The 22,785-nt window shown below is 42.0% G+C and overlaps 1 protein-coding gene across 1 annotated transcript in view; it reads left to right on the top strand.

The window, feature by feature from the left end:
* Positions 1–5,861: 5,861 nt before the first annotated feature.
* TET1 (tet methylcytosine dioxygenase 1) overlaps positions 5,862–22,785 on the top strand; it is a 98,604-nt gene continuing 81,680 nt past the window's right edge. Inside the window, exon 1 of the mRNA XM_044420459.1 lies at positions 5,862–5,907. The gene's annotated coding sequence lies outside the window, so the exon portion shown is untranslated. The remainder of the gene's footprint in view (positions 5,908–22,785) is intronic.

The raw sequence follows: 22,785 nt of genomic DNA on the forward strand, positions 1-22,785 counted from the left end.
GCTGAGAGTCTATGACTGGCCCAAAGCCACCCAGTAAGTCTCATGGCTGAGTGGGGACTTGAACCCAAATCTCCCAGTCCCCAGTCCAACAATCTAACCAAAACACTACCCTGGCTCACACTAGCTGCTCACAAGTAGCTGAGTAAAGCCAAGTATCTTCCCAAGCCTTGATCAAGACACTTTCCCCCCAGGCTTTCTCTTATTTTCTCCCTAATTAAATGTATTAATGGTATTTGCTGTTGATCAGTATTTTATAATTGGATTTAACATTATTTATATTTAATATATTTTATTATTTTGCATTACTTTTATTTAGTAAGCCACCTTGGAAAGACTATGGTCTTGAAAGGCAGCAAAGGAATGGGTTCTTAAATGAAATGAATTATATGAAATAAAGAAGTGCTGGGATGTGCAGATTAACAAAATTCAAATACTCAAATTATCAGAGGAAAAGAGAGGGAGTCCTTCATGCAATTCACAAGCATCATACCCAGGTTCTTGTCAGCCAAAATCATTATGTGCTTTAACCTTCTGAAAACAATAGCTAAGGGAAGTTGGGATGGATGATCATTGGAATATTTTTTCCAGTTCTGTTCTCCTTTTGGGTTTTCATCTATTACTTTCTGTGTGATTCTACTGCTCTGTCTGTCTGGGATATGACGTAGTCATGTAGTTTTTCTTGGGTACTCTGCCCAGGTAGCTTTTGATCCCTGCGACCATAGTATTAAATTCCTATTTCTCCTTTGGGTTTTCTGTAATGTACACAGTTTTAATAAAGCATGGTTCTCAACAAGTACTTTCCTAAACAAAAACAAAGAAAGAGCTTAGTTTCTAAAAACACTCAGCCACCTAAGCCCAGACTCTCAAATGCCACTCATCTGACAAGTCTCCAGAGGAGTCCTCTGACCCCCACTGCTTAAAAAAAAAACAGGGGAAGCACATACCATTAATTATGGTTACTCTCTTTCACTAACCCCACTACATCCCAGGCCAGCAAGAGTGGTTGCAAGCGCCTTTGATAACACTAGCCTCCTGACGTGGGGAAGGCTCCAGCAAGACCTCTGAACTGTAAAACAACAGTGGTAGAGTTCCAAGGGAAGCCATTCCTGGCCTTGAAATCTCAGTCAGGAGGGGTGAGGGGGCACACAATTCCAGCAGTGGGGCAAGGCTATTTCGCATGAACCTAGGAACCCTTCTTTCAATGGTCTTTCAACGTGTATAGAGGGGGTAATAGAAATTCCATCTCCTGTTTTCCAACTCAACTCCTGGTTGTTGTAGGCATCATGACTATTATTTGCTTGCTTTTTGCTTCCTTATCAGAGATCCCTCAGACATAAGCAACTAACTAGCTTCCTGCCCACAGAAGCTGAAACTGAAAGTTTTGCTAGCTTACATGCTCAGCTTGTCTAAAACATGTTGTATCCTCGGGGCTGGATTATGCTCTCCCAGGCAACTGCTTGGGGCACCCTTCTTGTGGGACATTTTGGAAGCAATTTTATTAACTATCCACTCAAAGTGGAAACGAATAGAGCCAGTGTGGTGTAGTGGTTAAGAGCATGGGACTGGGACTCAGGAAGTCTAGGTTGTAATCCCTGCTCAGCCATGGAGCCAAATGGGTGACCTTGGGCCAGTCACAGATTCTGAACCCAGCCTACCTCACAGGATTCTTGTCATGGAGATAAGACTTACATGGCCAGCATTGTTAACAGTACCGTTTTAATGTAAAGGGCAGAATGAATGGCAACATCAGCACCTATTCAAATGGATTTGTCATCAGCACAAATACAAATGAATTATTGTATTCAGGTAGATTCATAGAAAAATATTATCTCATGTCAGAGTAATATGTCTCTCTATATATACATGTATATATGAGATATATATGTGTGTGTGTGTGTGTGATGCATTTATAGTCTATTTTATATCATTAGATGTAACTAATATGAAAGATCCAGAAATTGAAAGGGATTATTAAAAGTGCTCTTTACCTGAAGAATATTCTGATCTAGGCAAGCTAGCCCTGTGAATCTTATCTATCTATCTATTTATTTATTTATTTAAAATATGTATACCCCGCCCTACACGCAAAAGCATCTCAGGGCGGCTTACAAACATCAAAAATCTAGTTTGTCAAGGACTGCCTGTTTCATCTTTTAGAACACTTCCAGTACTGGCTTTCATCACTGCCAAAACTATATTTTTTTTACTTAAAAATAGCCAAGGTTTTATGGCTGTACAATTTTCCTTATGTTTACATTTAATATGAGCTGGTTTGTAAGTGGTTTAAGCTGGTGCAGATAGAATACCTCTGATTTAATACAGTTAGGTAAGAATGTGCCTTCCGTAAGTACAGTAGACTCTCTGTTAACTGGAACTCAAGCAACTGGCAAAAGAATCAAAGAAATATTACTTTGAATAAAAAATAAAATAAAATTTCAGCAGAAATGTAAGTTTAAACTAGGCACGCTATGCACGTTATACACCATGATGTTGTTCGAATTTTGTGTTCTCACCTTACCCCAAGTATGCTGAAGCTCCCAAGTAAGGGTAAACTCATAGTGCTTACCCTCAAGCAGAAGATGAAAATATGCAAATATGCAAGAGGCTTGAGAAAGGTGAGAGTCCTACTGTGCTCATGGAGGAATGTAATGTCTGTCTGTCAACTATCTCTGACATTAAGGCTCAGTCTTAGAAGGTAGAAGTCTGCCTTTATTTGACTTAATTTGCTTTTGATTACTATATTTCAATATTAATATCAAGTCAATACAGAGTTTATGGTATGGTATGATATGGTATAATATGGGGTATTGTATTAAGTTAGGCCTATTTTTAATAGTAACTCTCAAGCCACCAAAACCTGCATTAATCCAGCATTTACCAATCCCCATGGGTACTGGTTAACTGAGAGTCTATTGTATTTCCTTCCCCAGTTTAGAGAAATACAAGTTGGCCATTATATTTGTCCTTACTATGAGTGGAAAGCAAAGAAGAATAATTGTTGGCTAGCCAACATAGCCAGTGGTGAAGGATGATGAGGACCATAGGCTGAAACATCTGGGTAGCTGTAAGTTGCCCATGACTGTGCAGGAAAAATTGGTGAGCGGTACTCAGCGCTAGAGTATGGAAAAACTCTCAGGTGAACCTTTTTAGGGAATTGACATTGGTAACCCTATATTACCTTGACAGTAGTACCTAAAATTGTTTGTCTTTTTGCATTGGCATAAGTCACACAATAGTAAACCAGCAGTTTGCAGTGTATATTACGGATGTAAGGGCCTGGATGCAACAGTATAGTATATCTAACCAGCTATCACTGCTGTTCACATGGAGGCAGTGGCTTCAGCCTGCATTTGTCTCCTGCTTTGGTCTCCTTGTCACACAGCTGACAGAAGACAGATGCGACCAGTATGGTGTATTGTAGTGCATGGGACCTACACTGGAAAGAGACTTTGGCTACTTATCATCTCACATCCTAATAGGGTAATTGTCAGGATAAAAGCAGACAGGGATTTAAATATGCCTTCCCAAGCTTAACATATAATAAACGACAGCAACAGCAAATGCACAACCAGTCTTGTGTTGCTTTTTCACGTTATGCTCTGAGGGAGCATATACTGATCAGTGGGATAAAAAATGAAGCCATCTTTTTAATTGACATTTCTACTTCCAGTTCTTCAAAATAGTACACAACCAGTTTGAACAGCAAACTGCTGCTTGTCATAGTTTAATTAAACCACAAGGAACTTAGGTGTCCACAAGTGAAAAGAACCTGTTCATTACTGTAAAACCAATCATGAGTTAACCCTCACATAACCCATAGTTGTCAAGTTCACATGAAATGACAAATCCTGAACAGGGACTGCATAATCAGAATAGCAGCTACATGTGCCCCACACCAGTCCTGGTGAGACTGAGGAATGTACACTTACTGTTTTGAATATGCAACCCTTGTTGATGGGTTGTCCTGTTGTGCAAACAGCATTTTCTGGGATTATGCAAGAATTAAACAACATGTGCATAATTCATCTTCTGTTCTAGGGTTTTGTGAGGGTTCTTTAACCCTCATATAACCCATACTTGGTAGGTTTGCACAACATAATAACCCCTAAGTTGAGATAGTATATGCAACTTGGTACCTGTGGACACTGTAGCTCATCTTGGGTTATAACAACACACGATGAGGCACAGTATATCATCTGAACACAGTCAAGTTATGGAGAGGCTTTATACACAAGTCTTGAGGATAAAGAAAGAGCTGTTGGCATTTATTCTGCTATGCTTGATTATCACAAACATACACTTTGACCAATCAGTGCACAATATTCAGTGCATACATCACCGATGCTCTGACACAATTTTTACTATATATACACCAGAGATCATCATCTTATAATGAAGACTGGAGAGAACAGATGTTAGTTAGATGGTAAATCCCCGTTCTGGTGGAACTTCAAAGAATGGTGGATTAGCATGGATCTCGGTCTGATGTTATAAGGCACTTCTTAAACAAGAATGCACAACCATGATCAGGTATTACAAATTACTTACAATATAGAAGTGGACCATTTCTTATAGCAAAAAAAGAAGCAGCTCTTACATAACCTAAGTTTGCCTCTGCATTTCTACATGCTGTATCACATCCGGTACTTGGATTATGAATTAATTTAGTCAATAAATATACATTCCTTCAAGAAGCTTAAAGTGGAAAGAGGTAGCTGTCACTTTCACATTCATCACATCACTGTGAGGTGATTTGGGTTAAGAGACAGTGACTATATTGAGTTTCTGCACTGCACTCAAGAGGGTGAAGAGCAGAGGGGGCCTATTCCCCTTCACTACTGCTCTTAGAATAACAGGACACAGGTAATGGCTTGGTTAAAATTAGGGGAAATAATGTGTGGAGGTGGTGCATGTGTGATTAAGGGCTCCTTAACTTTCTTCCATAATTCAAATAGCAATAGTACTGAATATTTTAGTCTCCAATGTGACTCGATTTAAAATTTAAATTGTATCAGTGTGCCTAATCCTGCAGAGGATGAGGTTAAGAAATAGTACGCGTTGTATATATGGAAAAGTGTATTTGGAGTTTGTCAGGACATAAATGTCAAAGCCTATGCCAGGGTTCAACCTCAACAAGTTTAGGCAGGGGAAAGGTGATCTACAACTCCCAGCATGACCCAGCTAGGATAGCTGGCCATGGCATGCTGGGAGTTGTAGGCCTTTTTTTTTTTTTTTTTGCCTAAACTTGCACAGGTACGCCTTAAAAAGCTTATTTCAGGAATATTTGTGCTACGTGTGAACACTGTTAATCAGAAGGAAATCAAATGTAACTTCCAGCCAATGGTTTTTGTTTGGCTCTTCAGGCAGATTCAGAGCGCGGAATTTTAAGCCTAGTTCTTGCAATGCCAGAGGAGAAGTTCTTATTTCCCCTTTACTCCTGGACGCAGCTAGGCACACGCTTTTCTTGAAGGTATTTGTTTCTGGTCCTCTGAGCGTCTTCCGTGATACCCCCGATGCACGTGGAGCTACCTACTGGTCTCCAGAGTTCGGGCAGTTGAGAGGTAAGCACTCCCGCTCCGTCGTGCTAATCCAGCTCGCATTTTTCTTTTGGCTTCGGAGGGCTCGGTCCAGCTCAAGAGCACAGCACAGCCGAGCCTCCCTCCCAAGGGTCTGGCCGGGGAAGTTACTAACCTTCCGGGGAGAACACGTTTTATTTCCCCCATTGCTCGGGGGCGGGGGGGATGTCTCCATATTCTTCATTAGCGTTTTCTTTTTCCTCCCGTCTGAAAAGGCACGTTGGCTGGTCGGGCTCTGAAAGTTTCCTTGAGCCTTTGCAGTTGTGGATTGCAAGCCAATGCACGATGGATCTTTTCCTGTTAATATCTTATTGACAACGCAACGAGCCTGGTATGTATTGGCGGATCGATTTCCAGAGAAGCTGCTGCTCGTGTGGGGAGGAGGAAGCGAGCGGAAAGGGGATGCGATGAAACGTGGGATATGCTTAAGAGGGTTAAACGCTTTTCCAAAAGTTGGATGCACTTTTCGCTAGGAGAGATGTGGAAAACTGGAATGCGAAGAATTAAACGATGGTGAAAAAAAGTTCTCCATTGCAGAGGAGCCTTCTGCTAATATTGGGGGAGGGAAATGGAGGCGGAGAATTTGGAAGTGTTCTCAGTTGCGGGAGCAACCCAAAAATCTCTATTACTTTAAAAGCACACGAACAAACTCAAAACTGGAGAAGGTGAGATATGTAATTTCTCCTAGACAAATTTGCCTTCAAGTACCCCAAGTCTGCCTGGAAAAACCCGCCAGGCAAGCAAAAGGACTCTACATCTCCTTACAAAGGGGGCGGGGGGAGAGAGAATGTAAAGGACCCAGATTATCAACCCACCCTCTTTTGCTCATGCTTTCGATTTTGGAGGAAAGGAAAGATCAAACAGCATCTTCTAGAAGTTGCATTTTGTGAGTTTAGACTATGTGTAATGCATGTATGTATGCATATATATCCTTATAGGATAAATTGTATCCTGCTTTTAGGTTTTACAGTAGTGCATCTTGGCTGATCTGAGGGCTAATTAATCATTGCATTGTCGTAAAATGAAATCAAATTTAACCCATTGTTTGGTTTGTCAGCAGTTCTTATGAGGGCAGTTATACAATGGAAGCTCCAGACCACCTCTGGCTACTACCTCCTGCAGAAAGAAATCCCACTCCAGGAAGCCATCTGCTTGAAACAAGAGCAGAGGCAGTGGCTTGGTCCTGCTCCTCCCCCCTCCCCTTCCCCCTTCTGTTGCTGATAACTTGCTTCTTGGGAAAGGAGTTTCTCTATATGTCATTATTGCTCAATAAGGCTTCTTGTTTGAAGACTCATTTCAGCTAAGCAAAAGAAGCAGAGGACTTGCCTTGCATACTTGCCTCCAGAGTCACCCTTTACAAGTAGGAGGTTATCAGTTTGCATATGCGCTGTCTTAACTCTGTCCCTGGAGTACCTGTGGTGGCAAAAACTCATGAGCAAAGCCAGTCTTATGATCACCCTGCATTATGCTGCCTGACTCATGAGTGAGCAATTCTCAGTTCTGCTTTCCTAAAAGTCTCTGCAGAGGTGAGAAGGCTATTGCATCAGAAGGATTCTCTGATGTAGCTAGAAGAGGTTGCAGCCAGCTTTTAGGAAGGGCTGTTTCATTCCTCCTTTCAATAAAGAAACTGGCTTTTCCAGCTGTTTGAAAAAGGAGACAGATGTGCACCTGAACCCTATGGCACACATGGTGTATGTAAATATGCTGCATGCTGACATCTCTTACTTACACATGTTCTTTACCCAGCCACACCGTAGTCGGCGGCAATTGTAGATTAAGCTCTGTTCACTTTTGTGCTCCCTTCCACCAAGGGGAAAGCACCTCTGTGCTAGATTCATGCTTTCTGATTTAATACACTGTTGAGTTAACTGCAGAGGAAGCTGCTGTTTGGAGTTGTCAGTAATCATCCAACATAAATTGTGAAGGGCACATACATGTCCACAAGCACTCATGGAAATACACAGGTCAGCTGATTTGTTGGGATTCTTCCTTGCGCTCCGCTTATTTGAAGATGCTCATTTGCATGGTTTACCACGGCACACAGTCATAGAGTGTGAAGTGGCTCTTATTGCAAACACAACATATTAAATATCACACTTGCAATACATGGCAACTCAGCAGTGCTACAGTTATTTTGGATAGCTCTGCTCTGTAGCTGCTTCAGTGTTGATATATGTTAGTGGCAAGTCAGTATTCACTCTGTTAAAACATGCAGTTTGAGGGGGAGCTCTCACAGCTGCATATTGTAATAGAGGGAACACTAAGGGACGCCTCATCTGTCTGTTTACCACAGCACCCACAAGTATATCTGAACAGATGCTTGACATATGAAATGGCTTTAAAATATTGTGGAAACTGATAAATGCAGTTAAAATAACAGGCTTTTTTGTGAAAGCCCCTTTAATTTTAAAAATGTTGATATGTAATTAGCAAATTGTAAGCCTCCACAAAAGATATAATAATCTGTGTTTAAAATAGAATTTACGCTAAAGCTGTGGTGTGGAGACTGACGTCCCTCTACATTTGAGAAGTGATGAAGCAGTTTGGAAAAGTTGTAGGTGACAAGGAGGCATTCATGGAGTAATTTCCATGTGGTGGCTTTCTGTCTGTGTAGTGCACCCACTGATGAAGCGACAGAATAGTCCTGAAGCATTGCTTAGCAAGAAGACTATGTATGTGTAACAAATTTAAATCTTAAAGCAGTGTGTAGATCATCTGCTGGCAGTTTTGTGTTTCAACAAGAGTTGTTGTATTAGCCAGTATACAATGTAAAGCAAAGCCATGCATCTCTTAGGCCTTACCTATGCTAGGGTTTTCCTATACAAGTCAGTTTCAAATGAACATGAGTTAGATGCATGGAGGATGTTTGTGGATGTGTAAAGAGATCCGCAGACTATAATGATAATTGTCACAATTCAAAGGGGACAAATTTCATCCTATATTTTATTATATGTGTAGATGGAGGGTGAGAGACTAGAAAGTATATTAGACAAGACTTGTGATATTTTGACGGCCTCATCTTTGTTACATTCCCCTTGAATGTGGGTTTACAATTGATGAGCTATAGCTATCTGCTGTTGGGATTGCAAATAACTTTGGGAAAATTATATGTCGAAGCATGCATATTTAAACTCTTTAACAAATAATGATTAATTTGACGTTGAACAATATAACCCAAACTACATCATAGTGAGCCAGACCTTTTGTTATTCTAGGTAAAAATTATGAACACTGATTGGCAGTGGCTCTTCAGGGAATCAGAAAGTTTCCAGGGATTAAACCTGCAACTTTCTGCATGCAAAGCAAGTGCTCTACAGTTGAGTTGCATCCTTTTCCCAGAGCTTATCAAGATAAGTTAATTTGACCCAGAATAATCCCAACACGCATGAACACAGAATGCATTTCTAATGCAGAAGCGGCACTATGAGAATCAGATGACCCTAATAAAATATGCAGTACATGTTAGTAAAATAAATCACGGGGCAGTAGAAGAATGTGGTATTTTGCAGCCTAATGTATCATACCATATGTAACTTATCAAGCAAATGTGCTGTCTCTCTGAGGTAGCGTTGGGGGGGGTAGTCCACCAGGACTCGGAGCCTGGAATCTCTGGGAGGCCCTGGGCCACACCGCTCTGCCGCCCAAGGGCACTTGGTGAAATCATGCTGTAGGGGCCCTGGTGAACTCCCTTTCTTCAGATTGCCTTAGATTAGCTGGCATTTTGCCCAAATGTGCTTCACCTGCTGCTGCTTGCTCATCTTTCTGTCTGAGTTTTTTTTCCTGAAATCCAGTGCCCTTTGCCCCCCATCCATGCATCACTTTTGTAACTTGCACTGCCCTTGTTCTTACTCTTTTGTTCACACCAAATAACTAAGAACTTTCAGTAAGGCAACAATGTTCCTGGAGTCTCAGCTCAACAGGGAGTAAGTCAGGAGGGAATTAGTTGTTGTTAAACACAGGTGACTAAAAGAGGGTCTGTAAAGTTGGTCGGTGCAAGCAGACACATAGAGCCCTGGGCCAACTCCGTGTTGGGCATGTGGCAAAATGCCTTCCAGTGCCTTCATGACCCGTGGCTGAGGTGGACAGCAGCAATGCTTGGAATGACTTCCGGGCACTGTCTCCTGGCACCTGGGGAAACTTCTTTATAAAGGCTCTCACAGTGGTAGGCCCTACTTGGGTCCTGGCAGTAACTGGAGGATGCTGCATGAAGAAGTTGGGCCTGCTAGCATCAGGCATTTATGCTGTCAGCCACATCATACCCACTAGATGGCCTTGGGCAGGTCCTTCTTCCATCAGCTTGAGTCTTTTAGCTGTAATTCTGGTTGTTAATCCTTATTAGGCAATGTGCTGCATTGAGCATAATAGGACTTACTTCTGAGTAAGCAACATGCATAGTATCTTCCCAGTTTCACTTTTTTATATCCCAGTTTTTCTTAAATGTGATTCATAAGTTGCAGTTTCTCTATCTAGAAGAAAACTATGTCTACAAGGGAAATGCAATTGCTTGAATCTTATCCAAAAGTTACCAATTCCACAATTACACATTTTGCTATCCAATACTAATTTCAGCACTGAAGTGTAATTACATCAGAGCAACAGAGATAGAATTTCTCCCTAAGCCTTCTTTCTAACACCCACAGAAAGCTCTGGAGGGTCTTGCTTCCTTTTTTAAACTTCCCTCCCCCCACCTCTAAAAGAGTTGTTGTTTTCTGAAATTTCCCTCTGTTTGAAGCTTAGCCGGTCCTTTTATTAGGCAATTGGTCATGTGACTTTGGCTTAAGCATAGCATAGGACCTGCCTGATGGTAGTTATCAGCTACCATCTCCTTTGGCAGTATATGTTAATCCTTTCCTGGTCAAAGTGGGGAAACCTTCATAATTATGTTAAGAGATGCTTTTAGGAATTGAAGAATAGAATCATATATAAACTTCCTGGGAGCGAAAGCTATAAAATTCAGTGGGATTTACTTCTGAATAAACATGCAGGGGCTATCCCTGCACCGGAGCAATCCAAACATTCTTATTGAAGAACTCCCATGGAATTTGTTGGGACTCTGAGGGTGTTTACTTTGCACAGCATCTGCATGGCTGTTATAACAATGCAAATAACAAAAGCTACTAACTAGAATTTGGTAGGGTTGTCAGAATCAGCCCCCCTTCAAGTGTTAGCAGCTTTTTAAAGCTTATTTCTAGCTGCTGATGTTGTTACATTTAAATTATTTTCTTCACAAGTTACTGCTAAAGGCTTAAAGGCTTCACAAGTTACTGATAGAGGCTTAAAGAGAAAAGGCCAGGGCAGTGACTTGGCCTCAGCTCAGTTTCTATTATTTTCCTTTTCTCCATTATTTCCCTACTCCTAGACTTTCAGCCTTCCATCCACCCTGCCTGGTACCGTGCTCTTAACAACAGCATAGCAGGCAGAAATTCAATTGGTGTAGTTCTGGCAGTGTTTTGCCTGTTGAATTGTCTGCCTATCCCGCCACTGTTAATGGCATAAAAGCACTGTTGCAGAAATAAGCGTCAGTCCTCTTTGTCGTCCCTTTGCTGTCCAGATATAGATAGAAAGTTCTTTCAGTCCCCCTTCAGATGCAGTGTATTTGGAAGGAACTGTATAAATAATAATGAATAATCTCAGTTTTAATTCAGAGTTATTGAACTGCCCAAATGCTATATACATTGTAGACTGTCACGACTGATGCAGCTGTGGGGTGCATGGAGAACTGGGACTAGCATTTATATGTGAAACTGATTCATGGCCATGGTACATCTAGCCAACTGCCAGAGTCTTCCAGGAGTTTGATGGAGATCTTTCCCAGAGTTCCTTTAACTCAAGGAGAGAACTAGCCCGTGGCCTTCCTAATGTTTTGCTTATACCTCTCATCATCCCTAGCCATTATAACCAGTGAGGGTGATCATGGGCATTGTTGGTCACAACAATCCCAAAGGCCACCAATTGCCTGTCCCCTGCTTTAACTGGACAATAACAGAGCGCCAGTGTGGGACTGGGACTCAGGAGATGTGGGCTTTAGTCTCCGCTCTGCTACACAGCAAACTGGGTACAGTGGTACCTTGGCTCACGAACTTAATCCATTCCAGGACTCTGGTCGTGACCCAAATTGGTCATGAGCCAAGTTAAATTTCCCCATAAGATTCAATGTAAACAAGGTTAATCTGTTCTGTAACCATTTTTTTTATCAGAAAAATGTGAAGCAAAGTGACAACAACAAAGATTGTAGCCATCTCCCCCTCCCCACCCTGAGCACAAGTGCAGCCATCTCTCCACCCCCCTAGCACGATGCGCCCGTCATCCCTGCACGCGCCCGTCATCCTGGCGCGCTGCGGGGTGGGGGAGAGACTCGGGATGAGGAGATGGCCACAATTGTGCTGGTTGGGGGGGGGGGGAGTTGGCCAATATTGCACATGTCTTTCCTGCATGAACGCAACTGCAATCGTGGCCATCTCCCCACTCGGGGTTGGGGAGATGGCTGTGATCTTGGTCGCCACCCAATGCGGAGTTCGTGACCCATGTCAACATTTTCATGAAATTTTTGTTCCCGACCCAATTTGGTTGTGAACCAAGGCGTTCGTGAACCAAGGTACCACTGTATTTCAAGCCAGTCACATATTTTCAGCTCAACCTACCTCACAATATTGTTGTTGTGAAGATAAGTTTCACTAACCTTTATCTGAAAAACTGAAGACAGCAAATAAATTCCACCTTGCCTTACATTTCATAACAATCCTATCGGGCAAGTTCAGCTGAGAGGTACAAAAATAACTCTAGCCTCCCTCTAGGCTTGTGTGCTCCCTGCTCCTCTTCCAGCACAACCAGAAGAAAGAGCGTGGAAATATTTGTTACCCTTTCATTAGCTGCAGCTTGCTGTGTCATCCAAATCCAGAGAAAGTATGGTCAAGCTTAACAAGGGCTAGTGGAAACTAGCCAACTTGAAATCATGGTTTATGAAGTTGGCTTAATCTTCCCAGTAGTTATTGAAACTGCAGTTCAAGGATTCAGATGTCCTGACAAGTAGTAGTTCATTTAAAATGCAAATAGAGATTTCTGATGTTTCAGCTGGAATAGAGAAGGCAAGCAGAGAATGTGAGCCTGTTTGGGGAAGGTGAGGCTTATTCTAGCAATGCTGAACCATAGTTTGCAGTTGTGTTGAAACTGTGACTGATGTGAGGATTTATACAGTAAGCCTTGTGATTTAATGGCCCAGTTCATAAAGTCACAACACTGAAATGCATTGGGTGCAGTTTGCATATTTAAAAGGAAATATTAAAAGGAAAAATATTTAATTTTAATTATATAAACATTATATATATATCTCCCCGCATAATTAAATTACAGTTATATAATTATAACTGCAATTTAATTATAGCATATAATATTAAATAAATATTAATGGATATTTAAATATTTTAAAAATAGTAAATTAAAAAATTTAAAAGATTAAATTGACTATTTAAAAGGAAACATAAAAGGGGTTCTGGCGTATACAAGGACAACTTACCCCTCATATAAGCCACAGTCTCTGGGTTCACATAACATGGCAAGTCGTGACTGAGTGTTGAACAGTCAAGGTGGCCACCTGATAGCCTTGCTGGGTATGTGCCATCACTGTTGTCAGAGGTGGCATCCCAGATCCTGAGCAGCGTGGGCAGGTGAAACTCATGCCCTACGTGCCGGAGGGATCCTGTGGACAACTGGTTTGCCCCCAGGTGAATGGAATGCTGGACCGGATGAACCATTGGTCTGATTTAGCACGGCTTTTCTTGTTTTCTTGTGTTCTTATGCATCAACCAACGCCACATGGACTCCACCATGGCTTAAATAAGCTGCGTTTTGATCATGTGAACTAGCTCACGCTTTTTTACAAGATCTCATGGTGGTATAAATATTTGTATCTGTAACTTTTCTTCATTTTAATTACCTGTAATATCTGAAACTATCTGATTCATGAAATGTTTATTTTTACTTAGACAATTTACAATTCAGTTCCAGGCAAGTCTTATAGCATTCAGTGCAGCTTGTTCCCATTCCCAAATAAATGTGCAAAGGATACTAGCCTTTCTTTTTTGTATCCTCCTGCCAGAGATGCTGAGGCTGCTTGAGGTTGAGAATATAACACTCAGTATGACCTGAAGACTGAGGCAAAGAAACAACAGGGGCTTGATTGTGCAAAAATTCATATGCAGAAGTTCAGTTTAGATAATTTATTACATTTGGCTGATAACCAGACAAGTCTGTCTGAATGGGTTCATGTATACAAGGAATAAATTCCTTCACATGTGTCCAGTAGAACCTCTTCCATACAGATACTTTCCTTGCTGCAAAGAATCTAGAAACCTCCTACACACCTTATTCTATACTGTGGACTGGACACAGTTCAGCAGAGCTGAGTTGCTGACTTTGGGAAAGAAAAGAGCCATTTGATCTTCTGGATCTTTCTCTCCTGTTGCTGGCAAAAAGAACCCTATGTGCTCCTTGGGTTGTAGGCTGAAGACAACTTTGGCCCAATATTTTCAACTTAATTCTAGTAGTGCAGTCTTGAATCTTTCATAGGCCCTGAAAAGATCTGGAGCCCAGACTCTCAGGACACAAACTGGCATAAAATGAAATAACTACTATGTTTTCTATAAATTTCATACCAGGCAAAGTGAGTCAGTTACTAATTACTGATTACATTTATATCCCACCTCTTTTCCTCTCACAAGGTGCCCAAGGCAACATATGATCCACTGCTTCTCATCCTCACAACAACCCTGTGAGCTTGGTTAGGCTGCGAGCCAGTGAATTGCCCAAAGTGACTCAGTTTCATGTTTCCTTTGCGATCTCTAACCATCCCTGGTTCCACTTCTTTCCCCCTCCCTCTTCTCTTTTTTCCTCCTGAAGCATGGGTCCTCAAAGTACAGCCCGTGGGCAGGATACAGCATGCAGTGCCCATTTATCCGGCCTCCCTCAGAGGTTTTGGACTCGCTCAGAGAAAATGATCTACAAGCAAGTCCAAAAGCTCTGAGCCAGCACAGGCATACTCAGTGGGGAGATGGCTGCGGTCGTGCTCGTGCAGGGAAGACGGGCGCAATCGCGATCATGCTTGTGGGGGGGAGATGGCTGCGGTCATACTCGTGGGGGGTGGGAGATGGCTGCGATCGTGCCCTTCTTCCCTGCATGATCGTGCTCAGGGTGGGGTGGGGAGATGACCGTGATCATGCCCACCTTCCCTGCATGAGTGCGATCATGTCTGTCTCCCCGCCCCCGAGCATGATCACGCCCGTCTTCCCCACGCCCAGCACAATTGCGGACATTGTAGCTATGTCCCTTGAATATGGACATGCTCTTCCCCACCTCACTTTGGGCTTCTGCTGCAGCCTGAGCGAGCGAAGCAAAATTTAAAATTATTTTTACATTTTTAATTAATTTTAATTTTAATTAATTTTAATATGCAGTGTGCATAGGAATTCGTTCATATTTTTTCCAAACTATAGTCCACCCCCACAACAGTCTGAGGGACAGTGAACTGGTCCCCTGTTTAAAACGTTTGAGGACCCCTGTCCTGAAGGAAAATTATCCCCATCGCATGAAATTCTTGCACAACACCACTGGAAGCTCCCCCCATTTGCCATGCAGCTGATGGGGGAGGAACTTTCCAGTATGTGAGAAAGGGTGGATTAACCTTTCACACCTCAGCCGTAATCCTCCTTGAATATTGCTCCACTGCAATTAAGCTAATAAACCAATCTGCCCCTGGCACAAATGGACATCCCAGATTCAAGGAAATTTAGAGCCCAGACCCTGTAATACCCCAGATGCTGAGCTGTGGTTTATGTTAACTGCATCTTTAGGGTATAATCCTGCATATATGCTTAGACAGAACAATGGTTAGCAATTCAGCCATGGCTTGATTTGCAGGTCTGTAAATGAACTCAAGTGTTACCCCTTATTTCTGGCTTGTTCTTCTCTTGCATATTTTGCCAGCCTTCAGAGTAATTTCATATTCAAGTTAGTCTTGCTAGGTACCTCCATTTCAAGGCAGGCAAAAGTCATGGATAAGCCATTGTTCTGAGCTTAGACAACATCACAACAACCTATGGTTTATATAAGCCATACTTTGTAAGCCAAGAATAAACTTATTATGGTAACATATTGTGATTATTTAAGCCATTATTCATGGAACATACATTGTGTGTGAGCCACTTTTATTTGTAGTAAACATCCTCTGGTTAACTTGAAGGCAGTATCAGTGTGATCTTTGAACTCAGGTGTTGAGTTATTTAGGAGCTAAACAAACTAGCAGTTAACCTATATTTGCATGTCACACTGGCAGTCTCTCATTGAACTGATTGGAGGTCGTTGACAGTAGATGGAAGCTGCTCATCCCAGCAAATAATGGCTAAATTTACCCACAATTTGTTTATATACATTTCTATCCTGCTTTTTTTCTTTTGCAAAAAACTCAAGGCTGCTTACATGATCCTCCACTTCTCCCTGTTATCCTCACAACTGCCCTGTGAGATAGCTTAAGCTGCGACTCACTGAATGACCCAGTGAGCTTCATGGCTAAGTAGGGACCAAAACCCAAATAATCCCAAATCAGCAGTTCCTTTTCAGTTAAAATTCATTTGCAATCTCTAACCATTCTTTGTTCTACTTCTGTTTCTCTCCCTCCCATTGTAAACAGTCTCCATTGTTTTTATTTGTGGTTTATAGCTGCTTAACAGAGGGTGGTGCGGTTGGCAGGAATCAGTTCAGAAATAGCACAAAGCTAGATTTCAACAGACCACAGCATAGCTTAGTATTATGGGCAAATCAGGATGGTAGGATTCTATATACAGTATATCACAGAAGTGAGTACACCCCTCACATTTTGTAAATATTTTATTGTATCTTTTCATGTGACAACCCTGAAGAAATGACACTTTGCTACAATGTAAAGTAAGTATACAGCTTATAGGTAAAGGTAAAGGTTTCCCCTTGATGTTAAGTCCAGTCATATCTGACTCTAGGGGGTGGTGCTCATCTCCGTTTCCTAGCCGAGAGAGCCAGCATTTGTCCGCAGACAGTCTCCGTGGTCATGTGGCCGGCATGACTAAACACCAAGGTGCACGGAATGCTGTTACCTGCCCACCGAAGTGGTACCTTTTTATCTACTTGCATTTGCATGCTTTCGAACTGCAAGGTTGGCAGGAGCTGGGACGGAGCAACGGGAACTCACCCTGCTGTGCAGATTCAAACCGACGACCTTTCGATCTACCAGCCCAGCAGCACAGAGGTTTAAACAACTGCGCCACCTGCAGTCCCTGTACAGCTTATATAACAGTGTACATTTGCTGTCCCCTCAAAATAACTCAACACACAGCCATTAAATGTCTAAACCGCTGGCAACAAAAGTGAGTACATCCCTAAGTGAAACTGTCCAAATTTTTATTTTTATTTATTTATTAAAACATTTTTATGCCGCCCCATTCGCTGAAGCCTCGGGGCAGCTTACAACAATAAATATTGGGCCTAAAGTGTCAATATTTTGTGTGGCCACCATTATTTTCCAGCACTGCCTTATCCCTCTTGGACATGGAATTCACCAGAGCTTCACAGGTTGCCACTGGAGTCCTCTTCCACTCCTCCATGATGACATCACGGAGCCAGTGGATGTTAGAGACCTTGCGCTCCCCCACCTTCCGTTTCAGGATGCCCCACAGATGCTCGATAGGGTTTAGGTCTGGAGACATGCTTGGCCAGTCCATCACCTTTACCCTCAGCTTCTTTAGCAAGGCAGTGGTTGTCTTGGAGGTGTGTTTGGGGTTGTTACCATGTTGGAATACTGCCCTGCGGCCCAGTCTCTGAAGGGAGGGGATCATGCTCTGCTTCAGTATGTCACAGTACATGTTGGCATTCATGGTTCCCTCAATGAACTGTAGCTCCGCAGTGCCGGCAGCTCTCATGCAGCCCCAGACCGTGACATTCCCACCACCATGCTTGACTGTAGGCAAGACACACTTGTCTTTGTACTCTTCACCTGGTTGTCGCCACACGCTTGACACCATCTGAACCAAGTAAGTTCATCTTGGTCTTATCAGACCACAGGACATGGTTCCACTAATCCATGTTCTTAGTCTGCTTGGCTTCAGCAAACTGTTTGCAGGCTTTCTCGTGCATCATCTTTAGAAGAGGCTTCCTTCTGGGACGACAGCCCTGCAGACCGATTTGATGCAGTGTGTGGCGTATGGTCTGAGCACTGACAGGCTGACCCACCACCCCTTCAGCCTCTGCAGCAATGCTGGCAGCACTCATACGTCTATTTCCCAAAGCCAACCTCTGGATATGACGCTGAGCACGTGCACCCAGCTTCTTTGGTCGACCATGGCGAGGCCTGTTCTGAGTGGAACCTGTCCTGTTAAACCGCTGTATGGTCTTGGCCACCGTGCTGCAGCTCAGTTTCAGGGTCTTGGCAATCTTCTTATAGCCTAGGCCATCTTTATGTAGAGCAACAATTCTTTTTTTCAGGTCCTCAGAGAGTTCTTTGCCATGAGGTGCCATGTTGAACTTCCAGTGACCAGTACAAGAGAGTGAGAGTGATAACACCAAATTTAACACACCTGCTCCCCATTCACACCTGAGACCTTGTACACTAACGAGTCACATGCCACGGGGAGGGAAAATGGCTAATAATGCCCAATTTGGACAGTTTTACTTAGGGGTGTACGCACTTTTTTGCCAGCGGTTTAGACATTAATGGCTGCGTGTTGAGTTATTTTGAGGGGACAGCAAATTTACACTGTTATACAAGCTGTATACTCACTACTTTACATTGTAGCAAGTGTCATTTCTTCAGGGTTGTCACATGGAAAGATATAATAAAATATTTACAAAATGTGAGGTGTGTTCTGTAATAATGCTTATAATTGAAACATGACAGAGTTTGATGTATAAATGGTTTAAACATTCTTAGGGATGGAATCCTATCCAGATTTACCAGGAGGAAATTCTGTTGTACTTACTGAGATTTACTTCTGTGTAAAGGTGGATAAGATCAGAATATACTTCTCTGTTGGATCATGGCTACTATATGGAGAATCAAGGCAGAAGAGAAAGTGGCAGCAATCTCAAAGAACTGGAAGAGAGCCAGAAATGCTGATTGTTATATTTTGATATGGTTTATACATACCTGTCTATAAGAAAACTGAAACAACTCTTCTAATGAAGTTGATCAAGTGAGGGAGGATCCTAAGTTTTATCTTGATGAATTAGGCAGCTGTTAGTCTTGCATTGCTTTCATGGGGTGTATTGCATGAAGTTCCTAGACATCACTCAGTGTTATAGGTAGAACTGGAAATCATAGCTCTAGGAAAGACAGATGCAGTGCCAAAATGCTGGTATGTTGTGGCTTAGAGCTCTTACTTCCAGTAGTTTACTATTAAGATGGACATTTCAGCCTTTAGAATGGAGAAAAAACTGTAGGAAACTGGGCAAATTACTACATGATTGGTGGTTAGGGACGCAGAAGTGTCCGTCCATCTGGCAAAGCTTGAGCAAGCTGGATTTCACCCTTGTGCCTGAGGCCCTGCACTCCACTCTAACCTAGGTAAGGTAAGCCTGTGTTGCCTATTTTGACTAGCACTGGTTTACCAAGGCCTTTCCTAGCATCACCATCATCATCATCTGACCTTTGTCCTCTTGATTTTATGATGCCTTTTTCTTTGGAGTGGCTTGACCTGGGCTTTCATGTGTGCAAGTATGTGTACCACGCTATGATTTGCGTCCTTTGTGTTACAGAGTGCATCCAAATTGCTTAGATGCTATTTTGTGCAGCTCTCATACAGGGAACTTGTTGTATCTTTTTGGATGCATAGCAGAATTCTCAAATTCTAACAAAGACCCACCTTTTAAATTTATTATGTTTATCGCCCATCTTTCCTCCAGCAAGGAACCCAAAGTGGCTTATATAATCCCCCTCCCCTTTTTCATTTTATCCTCAGAACAGTCCCATGAGGTAGGTTAGTCTGAAAGTGAGCAACTAGAGTCACATAGTGAGCTTCATCATCATCATCATCGCATTGCATTTATATCCCACCTTTATTCTTTTTGTGAAGAACTCAGGACAGCTTATACAGCTCCATTTAATCCTCATGACCCCAACGCTCTGAGCTAGGTTAGTGTGCATGTCTGTAATGGGCCCAAAGTCACTCAGTGAGTGTCAGGGCTGAGTGAGTACTAGAACCTGGATTTTCTGAGACCACACTCCAATACTTTGACCACTGTGCTACACTGGCTCTCTTATAAGGGTAAGGTAAGTGAGCCACCTCAGGCATCGTTCAAGGTAGTGGCAGCAGCAAAAACACCTGATGCATGGAGCACCATCAACAACATTTTGCTGTGCAAACCCTTTGAAATTAATGGGAGCTAATCAAAGTCTGGGCCCAATTTAAGGTGCTGGTGATGACCTATAAAGCCCTAAATGGCTTAGGACCTGGATGTCTGAAGGAGTGGCTCCTTCCCTATGTGCCTACCCGCCCGGTAAGATTGTTTTATTTTTTTTTATTTTGATTTATTTTTCGATTTATATCCTGCCTTTTTCCTACAAAGGGCTCAAGGCAGCTTACATCTCCTCCTCCATCTTGTCCCCACAACAACAACCCTGTGAGGTAGGTTGGGCTGAGAGTCTGTGACTGGCCCAAAGTCACCCAGTCTTGTCTTGTCTGAGTCCCAGTCCCATGTTCTTAACCACTACACCACACTGGCTCTCGATCTGGGGCAGAGGTCCTTTGGGAGCCCTCCTTGAAGGGAGATTAGGAGGGTGGCTACCTGGAGAAGGGCCTTTGCTGCAGTGGCGCTCTGGCTATCGAATGTGCTCCCCAGAGAGGTTCACCTGGTGCCGACACCCTATTCCTTTTGGTGCCAGGCTAAAACCTTTATATTTTCCATAATTTTAATGTTTGATTAGGTTTTAATGTGGGTTTTATCTTACTGGAATTATTTGGATGCTGTGCTTCGTTTCATTTTATGCTGCTTTTACTGTAAGACCACCCTGAGACGCTAGTAGTTGGGCAGTATACAACAGCTTTAAATAAATGAACAAATAAATAGATGCATGATGACAGAGGGAAATGCCACTTGCATTTTTAGTGTTAGGCATCAAAATACCTTGGCCCATTCCTGAGCACACACACTGAGTGGGTGTGGATGGAGAAACGAACAGACTGAATCTTCCAAGGGTAACTAAACAAAGTTGTATCTTTGCTGGCAAATCTCATTATTGTCCCAGGCATGGGAGGTAGATAAATGAGCGAGGACTGGGAAATTCCGTGTGGCTTCATTACCCCAGTACGGTCATTTCATTGCACTACTATACTCCCAATGTCACATGAATACTTTGAAATAATTGGGTGGGCAATTTAGCACAGCCAGAGGTGCACATTTGTTAGAAAAGAGGGGATTGCCAGTAGCCTTGGAGGTAAAGATTTCTTGCCTCTGCAGTCTCTGACCCATACTTGTCCAGACTTCGTTTTGAAAGTTTTGTGCTAAGATTTCACAACTTCTTAAATAGATTGCTTCATTATTCAGGCACACTTCTATTTCGAGTGGTATTAGTGATGTATTTTTTCCATTCTAGATTAGTTTTTTTTTTTTAATTTGCAGATCACAGTTCTTCTGGATTGTTCTCTGGTTTACCACAGTTTCTTACCTTAAATCCATCAGATGCATGAATGTCTTCCATAAAAGCATCTGCACTCAGATAAAGCCATGCCTTGTACTCCAGCCAAAAGAAAGGGTTGTTACCAGTGTAATTTCAGAATTTCATAAACGTTATTTTTCCCCAATAAAAAATAACCATAATGCATTGCAACTTTGTAAATATTGTTCTTTCAACAAGTGGTAAGCACAATTTTCATAAAAGCAATTATTGTTTAAAATATCGGTCAGATTCATTTTGACCTGCCTGAAATAAATTAGGGTTAAAGATGCAACATTTTTTCAGATAGTTGTACCTAGAATGGTTTATGATAAATATTGAAAAATGAAGTCGATTCCAAGAATGAGGAGATAATATGTAAAATTAGGGGTATACTTTTTTGGGGTAGTTGACATGTGCCAGGTGGGCAAATCAAGTTAATACGGAATACAAATGGAATCAGTTTGAAGAGAACTGGGAATGATTTAACAGCATTGGAATAATATGCAGAACATGCTTAGCAGTAAACCCTTTTCTTTGTTGTGACAAATATTTTCTCCTGGAGTGTGTAGATACGTTTGATTACATATAGAAAGTAATCTTAACAGCAAATTAGGTCACTGGTTCATCTATTACAGTAAGCAGGATTAGACCTGGTTGAAGTCTGGATGGGTGACTTAAATGTTGTGAACCTCCCAGAGAGCTTTGGCTGCAGACAGTATAAAATATAATGTAGTAGTAGTAATAATAATTTTGGTGACACGGATTGGCAGCACAGCAACTTTCCAGGGTTTCAGGGACTTTATATGCTAAGCTTGTTCCTTGTTTCCCTCCTCCAATATTAGTTTCTAACTTCCATGTTGAGGCTATTTGTTTATTAGAACCAACCAAAGTGTCACAAAATAGTAAGCAAACTTTTGAGTTCCCCAGAATTCTTCATCAGGCTGGATGTTGTGCCAAGTTGAGAAGAAGGGAGAAAACTGGCTTGAATTAGATACAATGCCTATATTTTGTCAGAGTCTTGAGATAAATATATTGGAGGAGATAGCAGACTTAATTGGATTAGGCTTTATGAGGTGCAAGGCAAGTTTTAGGTTGTATATAGAACTGCTGGGACAAAGCAATACACGAGGACAAAATCCCTCGTTTAATAATATAACCCAGAAGTTACTTGGATCTCTCCAGCCTTATATGCAACACATGGATTTCTTGTTTGGGAGGTGGGGGGAATGGAAACAAGGAAACATGACAGCTTTAATATTAGCAAAGCTGGGGATTAATTTTAGGTTGTATTCCAGATTTTAAAAAGGCAGTAGAAGTAAAATTAGGTAGCGTTAGATAAGTGACTGGAAGAATATTTAAACACTTACAAAGTACTCCCCCTTTTCAGACGGAAGAAAAGAATCTTCCTTCAGTGTTAGGATCAGATTAATTTGTCACTCTTAGTATGCTTAACTTTATATTTGTTAAACAGGCTGAGCTGTGGACCAGGAAGCTCCTAGTTCATATTTGTTCTCTGTCATGGGATGCTTCCAGATA

This window comes from Varanus komodoensis, unplaced genomic scaffold, assembly GCF_004798865.1.
Source record: "Varanus komodoensis strain SLA01 unplaced genomic scaffold, ASM479886v1 scaffold11, whole genome shotgun sequence".
Classification (NCBI taxonomy): Eukaryota; Metazoa; Chordata; class Lepidosauria; order Squamata; family Varanidae; genus Varanus; species Varanus komodoensis.